The sequence below is a fragment of the Crocuta crocuta genome, unplaced genomic scaffold, assembly GCF_008692635.1.
Source record: "Crocuta crocuta isolate KB4526 unplaced genomic scaffold, BGI_CrCroc_1.0 scaffold163, whole genome shotgun sequence".
NCBI classification, from domain to species: Eukaryota; Metazoa; Chordata; class Mammalia; order Carnivora; family Hyaenidae; genus Crocuta; species Crocuta crocuta.
The window spans coordinates 2,283,536-2,292,650 of NW_027529533.1; the positions used below are offsets into that span (position 1 = coordinate 2,283,536).

The following is a 9,115-nucleotide window of genomic DNA, read 5'->3' on the forward strand; positions in this document are numbered from 1 at the left end:
CTCCTCCGCCTTCTCCTCACTCCGCCGCGGGAGACCGAGGCCCTCCGGCCCGTCCGCCGGTCCACGAGCACCGGGCTCACCGACCCAGGCCACCCGAGAATCAGCGCGGCTCCGGCGCCTCGTCAGGTCATTGATCCTCGCGGGAACTTGGTGCGCCGCCTGCGGAGACACAGAGAGGAAGAAGGGAGTTACTGGCGGGGCACCAGAGGGGAGCGGAGGCCGAGGTGGCCCGCTTCTCCGGCTCAGTTCAGGAGGTTACCTCCAGCCGCCGCCCTGAGCGCGGGCTCCCTCTCGCCTCCACCTCCTCCTCCCAGCTCTGCCGCTGCCGCCGCCGCCGCCGCCGCCGGAAAAGGCGCCGAAGAAACCGCCTCACTTCCCCTCCCGATCACGCAGGCGCAACAAGGCCGACCGTTCGACGAGAGCGACCTCTGTGAGGAGAGCGGCCCGCGCGCCAAGCGTCAGGGGCGCCACGCGCGGAGGGGGCGGGGCTACGGCGGCTCGGAGGCCTCGCGGGTGCGGTCAGGCCCAAGACCCGCGAAACTCGGACTCTGACCCGCGCCCACCTGTCGCTACAATAGCGGCCCCTGTACTTTCAGCGTTTCTCTTCCGCGCGCTCTCCTCCTCCACCCCGCTCGAACCAAAGGAGCAAAACCACTGGGGAGCGCCACAGGGTGGGGCCCACGGGCAGCCCGCTCCCACGGTGAAGGCCTCCCCATGCTGCTTCCAGACGTGTTCTCAGACGTCGGTGCCCGTCAGGTGCTCCGCGAGTTCTCTCCATCCCGCCCCAGCCTCCGCGTGTCCTCTGTCTCCCAGGAAAGCCCTACATGCTGTTTCTACGTCTCCCCCAACCCCTCCTTGGCCTCCCTTATCCCTTTCATTTCCTGAAAGACAAGTGGGAGGTCAGTGTTTTGTAGGGAATCTGCCAGTCAATGCGGCGCTTTTACTGGGCTTGGCGCTTTTACTAGACCTTCTTTTGAGTGTTTGATCCCTGTCTTACACATCTTTTCAGGACCAGTCCACGTTACTTAAAAATGACAATGTTATCAAGAGACTTAGAAATGACAGTGTTATCAAGAGTTCCCGTGCACTTGGCACATTGTCAACTTTTTAAGGTGAAAACTTTTCCTATTTAAGTATTTACCTCCTTTTAGTGTGATAAGCAGTAACTTCTCACCCACCCTCTCTTGACTTTAAGAAGCCTAGATGATAATAATCTTAGCATACCGTTTGGAATCAGAAAGACTTGCTAGATCTAGGCCTGGATCTAGGCATTTAACCTTGCTAAGTTTGTTATCTCATGTGTAAACCAAGTGTAATGCCGACCTTGCTCTTTGTACTCTGTTGGAAGGCAAATAACAAAATGTTTGTGGAAAGCTTTAGGAAACCTTTTTGTATCAAATGGTTAGAGATAAAGTTAGAGTTAAAGCAATGCGAAAGTTTAAAATAAATGAACCAAGGGGAGGAAAAACAGGAAATAGGTTTTTTAAAAAAGGAAGATGCTATAACAGCATAGAATAGGGTACTTATTTCACAATATAATAAAATTTGATAATGGTAGATTGGTTAAATGATAACCTTATAAGCTTCAGCCAAAATAAACTTACTAGAGTTATTAATATTCTGTCAATGATCTAATTTACTTTCCATCTGCCTTAATAGGCATTGTCATAAAACTGAAAGAAGGATTTTGGAGTGAGAAGATTAGAGTTCAAAGTGTTGCCTTGCGTTTTATAGCTGTGAATCCTCAACCTTCATAAACTTCATTTTCTTTATCATAAAGTCAGATGAAGGATGATAACACTAACAAAAACAGTCACCATTTATTGAGTGTTAGTTATGGCAAACACCATACTAAATACTGTACTTTATATTTTTTAATCTGCATAGCAACCATGTGAAGTAGCTTTGAGTATTAGTATTTTCCATATGAGGAAACTTAGGGACAAAGAGGGTAAGTTGTTTTTTGAAGGTCATAGCTGAGATTAAGTCATGAATCTACAGGACCCTCTCTTAACCCCGAAATTATGCTATCTCCCTGACTACCTCACACAGTTCTTTAGCATCTCCATTACAGTATTTTCTAAATACTTTATAAAGTGCTGTAGTACTTATTGTTATATTTCACTATATATAGTTACATATATGTTTATATATTTATATATGGCAAATAGAGGGATTGTATTTTGTTGCATTCCAACATAATAGTTTTTCATAGTAGATTCCAGTTTTTCCAAGTAGATGGGAGATTGAACTGCTGGGCTTGGATATAGTTTTCAATGGAAGGAGTGATATAATGAAAAGCAGAAGCCTTAGCATCTACGTGGCACTGTCACTGTGTTAGGGCTAAAAGGTTTATTTTTGAAACTCATCTCCCATTTATATTCCACCAGAATGCAAGCTTCATTGAGGCAGAGACCTTATTTTGTCAATGTAATATCCCCAGTGACATCATTATTTGAATGAATGAATGTCAATTATACCACAAATAAGACTAAATAAAAAAGGAAAGGGACATATTATTTTTGTCTGGGGTTGCAGTATTGGATACCTAGAGTGGGTCATCATACAATAAATTATTTTAAGTAATAATCGTAAACAATATAATGGCCAGAAAATAAATACAGTGAAAATTTTAACTTTGTATATATAATCATGGCAGTTGAAAAGGAAAGTAAGTACATTTCAATAAAACCGAAATATCTGTAAAAGGTAACAATTTAGTCAACTAATAAATCATACCACTGATGAAACATTTTCTTGATTTCTTCTTGAAACAGCAATTCAAAAATAGTAAATTTAAAAAATATTTTTTCCATTCTGTATTTACAGGTAAACTAAAATATGCATTTATGAAACAAAGTATTACAGTTCTCAGTGTGTACCCTGTTTCACTGTTTTGTTTTAAACACAAATGAATTCCCCAAAACTACAGAAAAATTGATCTCTGCTTTTTAACTCAAAGCCTACAAATGAAAAGATTTCTCCAGATTACTTAGAAACAAGGCTCTCCTTCAGAAAACGCCATAATTTCTAATCTGTTGAACAACCACATATTTTGTTTTATGATACTCTTTTTTTTTTTTTTAATGTTTTATTTATTCCTGAGAGAGAGCATGAGCAGAGGAGGGTCTGAGAGAGAGGGCGATATGGAATCTGATGCAGGCTCCAGGCTCTGAGCTAGCTGTCAGCACAGAACCTGACGCAGGGCTCAAACCCACCAATCGTGAGATCATGACCTGAGTCGAAGTCGGACGGTCAACCGACTGAGCCACCCAGGCGCCCCTGTCATGATATTCTTGACTAACACCATGTTAATAACAAAAAGATTCTTTTAAAAAGGGCTTAGGTTTTTGATTTTCAAATAAGATAAACAAGTCTTTAACAATAGCACTCCATGCTATTTACCCCTATTTCTGAGTTCCTAAAGCTCTTAATCATTCATTCTTTATGACTGTGTCCTATATTTCTTTTTATGCTGTACAGTGCTAAGGACAGTTCTGACCACACCGTGAGGGTGGTCGGACTACATACTTGTTTGAGGAAGGTAGCATCCCTTGTTTATGGCTTCATTTTGAGCCTTTAGTCTAGACTTATCCAGCATTGAGCTCCATCTAGTTTAAAGAAGACTACAGCCCCCAGGAATACTAATAGCAGTAGAAATAAAGAGTAAACAAGAAGCTATTATAAAGTATATCTGTAGAAAAATTTCTAATCCTTTCCAACCAAAATTGAGGCGGGAGACTTAGCTCTCCCTTGGTATTATACCTATCTGTTTATAAGCTCTTTAAGGGAGGTTTCATGTCCTTTTCATTTTTGAACACTTAGTCCCTACCATAGTACTGGGTATGTAGTAAAATAAAGTCTCAATTATTTCTTGATAACACAGTAAAGATCAAGACTCTCAAAATTAAAACTAAAAAATCCAATTAAGACAATGAAAACAAATAATTTTAATTTCTAAGTATTCTTGGTAACTTTAATGGATGCAAATATTTAAAAATATCTGAAGAGACACTAGGAACCAAAATAATAGTTCACTCCTTTGTCCTCTTTCTGTATTCGCTAAGGAATCACTTTCTAGTTCTTCCTCTTTAACCATAAAAAGAAGTTATATTCCAATCAAAACCTTAATTATTACTTGAGTTATGCCTGAGTATGAAAATTTCATCTCATTTTTAGCAATATTAAAGGTGAAAATGATAAAGCTAGAAACACATTGAATTACAGCTGAGATTTTAACAAATTATTTAATAGCCGGGGCTTCCAACCACAAAAAGAAACACTGTTCTGGCGGCACAAGTGAATAGAAAGGCTGAATGACATCCTTAAATTACTCCCAACACTCCTTGATCAGGTTTAACTTGGGTAAGTTCTTCATCCTCACTGATCATCATTTTTTTCTATTTCTGCTGTAGAGAAATCTCTTAATTGATTAGGGCAATATATATTATTCCCCTTTAGAGTTAAAAGAGTTGAGCCACTGAGAAGGGTAAGCTAGTTTCTTAAGATGAATAACATGGTACAAAGGAGATTCAAGTTAAGATTTTTTTGAATAAGGCTGGTGTTCTTTTTTCTATTGTGCCAAATAATTGAGTGAACTCAGTAAGCTGGATTAGATCTATGGTTTTCAACCCTGGCTGCATATTAAAATCACCAGGGGCATTTTAAAACCACATAAATGCTTGGGTCCCACCCCAGATCGATGAAGTCAAAGTATCTATGCTAGAAGTTCTACCCACCAGTATTTTTTTAAAGGCCTCCTTCAGTGGTTCTAATGTGTTGCTAAAATTGAGAACCACTGAACTAATTGCTAAGTTCCCTTCACGTTAAAGAGTCTATGAATCCTGAACTCTACTTGTTTGTTATTCCTCTTCCCCAAGATACATACCTCCAAACACAACTTTTTTTCATAGCATAGTGCAATACTACTTTAATCACTGTTATAATTTACCAAGACATTAGACCTGTCAGAAAAAGGCATAAATATTTCTGAGATCCTTGTAAAAAAAAAAAAGTATTTTGAAAATATGCTAAAATTATAGCCAAATTTGTTGAATTGTTAATGGAACTACTATCAACTAGTCAGAGCCATTCAATGAAAAGGAAATAAGACGAAATACTTGTCAACCATAGGATGATGGAATTCACGAGCCCTAGATTAAAATTTGCCTGTGGATACTTGCCATGTGGCTGCCCAGTATGCAAATACCTCTCCTATTTTATTGAATCCCAAACTAGGTAGAAGGGAAGATGAAGGTGGGCAAATAGATACATTCCTTTTCCTATCTTCCCAGTAGCTAGGGTTTGGGTAAGTGGGCTCAACCAATTAATTAATCAATGCCCTACTACAGGCTTTGAATTTTGAGAGATTCAAAATTACGGAGTTGCTGGGACAAGTGCCCAGAATGACTGAGTCCAATAGGATGGTGGCAGAAGTGCCAATGGCAACAAGTGTTATAGTAAAAGCACCAGAAAACTGTTCTGTGGCATAGCTCCAATAGTGCCTTTTCCCTGTCTCTACAGTCTTCCTGACAATTCTTTGGTCTCTTAATATACTTCGAATAAAATTATCTTCAGTTCAATTAACCATGGTCAGTTTGATTGTAAATAAGAACACTGACTGGTAAACATTTTAATTCAAAGAATGCAAAATAAAATCTTTAACCAGGACATCTGGGTGGCTCAGTAGGTTAAGCTTCTGACTTTTGATTTCAACTCAGGTCATGATCTTACACTTGTGGGATCAAGCCCTAGGTCGAGGTCTGCACTGACACTGTGGAGTCCACTTGGGATTCACTCACTCCCTCTCTCTCTGCCCCTCCCTCACTTGTGCTTGCATTTTTATCTCTCAAAATAAATAAACATGAAAAAAATAAATGAGTAAAAAAATCTTTAACATTGTGCAAACTGGAGATCTGATATGTTAGTAATTTTACCATTAGGTGATCATTTGGAGTTGGAGTCAGACAAGTAGAATTCTAGAATCATCATTTCCAGCCATCTAAAATTGTGTTTTTTCTCATGGGAGTACATGACTATCATCTTTAATATCAACCATTTGAATTATTAAGATTGTTGGAGTGGGAAACATTTCATATCCTGGAGATAACCATAACATTTCCTGTCTGACTCTTGATTTTGGCTTAGATCTTGGGCTCAGAGTTGTGAGATCCAGCCCCGAGTGGAGCCCCACATCTCTGCACTGGGCATGGAGCCTGCTTGAGATTCTCTCTCCTTCTCCCTCTGCTCCTCCCTCATTTGCCCTCTCTCCCTCTCTAGAAAAAGAAAAAGAAAAAAAAAGCATATGCTGTCAGAAACTTGGTTTTAAATATCAGGAAAGTATTTTTAAGCTAAAATAAGATTATTATTTCTATCTAAACTGACAAAGACTCCAATATTGATTTTCTGAAAAAGAGTTGTTTGTTTCTTAGAACAGAGACACTAAGTCATTCAGATTGCTTAAGTAACTGAGTCCTCCAAGCTTTGTAATTAAGTAATAAAACAACAGTTTGTGTGTAGTGTTGTCAGGATATGTACTATCAGTTACTCAGATGTGTTGTTACTATACAATAACATACTGTATACTATGTTATACATATATACTGTTATACATATATACTACTATCTGTTGGTGCAGATAGTGTGCTCTTCAGGAAGATATTCAAGGGACACCAAATAGCTGAGGGCTAAAAATTAACCTTGTTCTGTCTTTATAGTGGTTCCAGCTTTAAATGTCTTCAGTTATAGGCTTTGGGGTTTTTTGCTTTATCTTGTTTTGTTTCTATTTTGTTTGTTTTCAACTATTGTTAGAGATATATGAAGGAAATGGCATGTAAGTAAAATACCTCTGATTGATGAATGAGTCACAATGGTACTAAACAAATAGATTTACTGATTTAAACCATCATGCAATATTAGCTCTTTATATTACTTTTATTTCCCTCCAGCATAGTATTCTTGATTTGATCTGCCTTGCTTCCTGACTTGCTGGTAAGGCATTCAGCTTCTCAAGAAAATCTTTCTAATGGCCAAATTGGTGGTAAAAGCAAGGTAGAAGAACTTTCCATGTTACAGAACCCAGAGAAAAAAAGTAATCTTCCAAATTTCAAGAAAAGGTGGTAAGCCAGTAAATTTAAAACTGTTTAAAAACCAAATGAATAATTTTAAATGCCACACAATGCTGCTTCAGAGATAGAATAAAAGAATGAATTTTAAAATGAGTAAGAAGAAGGAAGAAGACGAGGGGGGAATAAAGGAGAAAAGGAGATAATTGTATTGAAAAATAGAGCTTGGCAATCTTGTAAATGGGTAGCTTAACCTAATCCAAAACCTTGCTTTGGGTTAGAAAGGAAATATTCTTTCGAAAAACATAACCAGGTAGATTAAGATGAGATTTCCTCCTCCATAACCTTTTGTTATTTTGCTTTGTGCACACGTCATAGGTGTACCAAGAACAAACAAGGGAGCAGCTTTTGCTCTTGAGTGCCTTTGGACTATCAGTATACAATTGTCTGTAGTAGGTCCTATTCTAAGATATAGTTTTGAGCACAGTGTCCAAGATTTATAAGTGTGGATATGGTTGTAAAGTCCTAGGTAAATGTTGTACTATAACCAATTTAACAATGGCTTCTTTAGGCAAAATTTATGGGTTTGTTTCCTTTTCAAGTAAGAAAGATTTATGTTTCGGTACGGTTAGAAAGACACCTACTGGATTGTATGTCCACAGTAATAGATAATGTAAACCTGCTAAGCCAAAATCTGGCTTTGGGTGTAACATTACAATTTCACAGACTGAAGTCTATAGTGCTATGATCCTCTCTGGTAATCTAGGGGAACAGTGCCTGTGTGCCAACTTCCCAAACTAGATTCTTGCTGGAAAAGGAAAGTTCTAGGGTTTTGGAAGCAGTTTCTGATATTGGGACTTCATTTTTAAATGTAAACACGGGCCCTTCTGCTGCTTATATCTTTTTGACATTATAAGTCATGAATTCAGCATACCTTCCCAGTAATAACCTTGGTTATATAAAAAGGTTAACCTGAGACTTTATAACAATTTTGTTATGGACACATCCTTAACAGTTTATCAGAGATTCTAGGAGTAGAACAAGTTGCCCAATGTATATGATACTTTTAGGATGTCTTTGGAAACAGCTACCCCCTATCCACAGGAATATAGGAATAGATTCCTGGCAGTCCTGATTTTTCTGTGAGACTCTTCAACACATACATTTCTGGTCATACCAGTTGGACCACAGGAAGATTCATTATTCTAATTGACTGATCAGATTCTCACTCCTGAGAATCTAAAATCAGACGTGAAGGAAGATCATATTAGTCGTTCTCTTCCCAGTGGATCCATATCCTACTAACTAGGCACTGGGTCATGGCTGTATTCTGCTTTGAGTATTGCATGCCAGACAGAAGTTAGTCTTCAGGGACAAAGAAAAAAAAAAACCAGATGTACAGAAAGGAACAGAAACAAAATGGATTATTTCCTAGGTTCCAGTGCACAATTCCAGACCCTTCTTGGCACCTGTCTGCATACCAACCTTTGAGTTTTATGAGACATCCTGTATCTTTATATAAAAGTAACTTTCTTCTTGCTAAAGCAAGCTCCAGTAGGATGCTGTTACTTATAAATAAAAGTACTAACTTTACAAAATAATGACAATGTAGTGTGCAAGCAAAACAAAATTTTAGCAAAGTAAATATATCAAAATTGCAGACTTTTATGCGTTAGGAAGAATTATGTACAATATACAAATACATAATACTTCTATCACTGTTACATAATAAAACCACCATTAGAATTAGGGTGGCAAGGAGTGGCCTATTGATAAATTCACTATATAAAAAGCTGTAAACAGGTCTGTAACCTGGTCTTTTGGCCTATCTCTGAATTGCTTTATAGAGCTCTTAGAATTTTTTTAAGTTTTTATTTTTATTTTTGAGAGAGAAAGAGAAAGCATGAGCAGAGGAGGTGCAGAGAAAGAGGGAGACAGAAAATCTGAAGGAGTCTCTGCAGAGACAGCAGAGAGCCAGTGTGGGGCTTGAACTCACAAACCATGAGATCATGACCTGAGCTGAAGGCAGATGCTTAATCGACCGAGCCACC

At 38.7% G+C, this 9,115-nt stretch overlaps 1 protein-coding gene across 2 annotated transcripts in view; it reads right to left on the reverse strand.

The window, feature by feature from the left end:
• The window catches only part of ARF6 (ARF GTPase 6), a 4,081-nt gene extending 3,675 nt beyond the window's left edge, over positions 1 to 406 (reverse strand). The window contains exons 1-2 of one of the 2 annotated variants that reach the window (XM_077761268.1): positions 260 to 406; positions 10 to 159 (exon numbers count right to left, since the gene is read on the reverse strand). The gene's annotated coding sequence lies outside the window, so the exon portion shown is untranslated. Of the gene's footprint in view, positions 1 to 9 lie in introns of both variants that reach the window. The other variant, XM_077761269.1, reaches the window with a different exon arrangement.
• Positions 407 to 9,115: the final 8,709 nt, after the last annotated feature.